This window comes from Octodon degus, unplaced genomic scaffold (genome assembly GCF_000260255.1).
Source record: "Octodon degus isolate 3935 unplaced genomic scaffold, OctDeg1.0 scaffold00013, whole genome shotgun sequence".
Classification (NCBI taxonomy): Eukaryota; Metazoa; Chordata; class Mammalia; order Rodentia; family Octodontidae; genus Octodon; species Octodon degus.
Window position 1 is genome coordinate 14,872,369 of NW_004524589.1, and position 632 is coordinate 14,873,000.

A 632-nucleotide genomic window follows, 5' to 3' on the forward strand; every position below is an offset into this window, starting at 1 on the left:
ATATATATATATATATATATATATCTGTACATACAAAAGTTAGGTTAGATATACAGCAACCCTCTCTTATTTCAATGAGAAAAAAGATTTGTACTAATAGTGTTTAGACAAGATATCATGTCTGCATCTTATACTATGAATAACTACCATGAAGACAACAATATGCAATGTATCAATTATTGTAACTGTCCTACTGACCTATTTTGAAACTGCCTCTGCTAGCTCTTTCTCAATGAAATTAATTAAAATAAATAAATAAGAAGGTCATTAAAGAATTAAAAAATAGTAGTGCATGTATTTACCTAAAAGACACTGCCCACCTATTTTGGTATCAAAAACACACATTTATATTTGTTCATATACACCTATATGTAGAGCTTTATTTAGATATATACACAAATTTATGTAAAGATATGTATGCCTAAAATATATATTTTTATTGAATATATATGCAACTCCAACCCTATTTGAGATACTTTTTCTTGGGTGGCCTTAGACCAATTAAAGTAGATTATATGAATAGATTTTGCAGTCAAATGCTCTTCCCTACTGAGTGATACCCCCCGTATCATCAGTTTTTATTTCCAATTTTCTTCTTTAAAAAATTGTCTATTCATTTTAGCACTCTCACT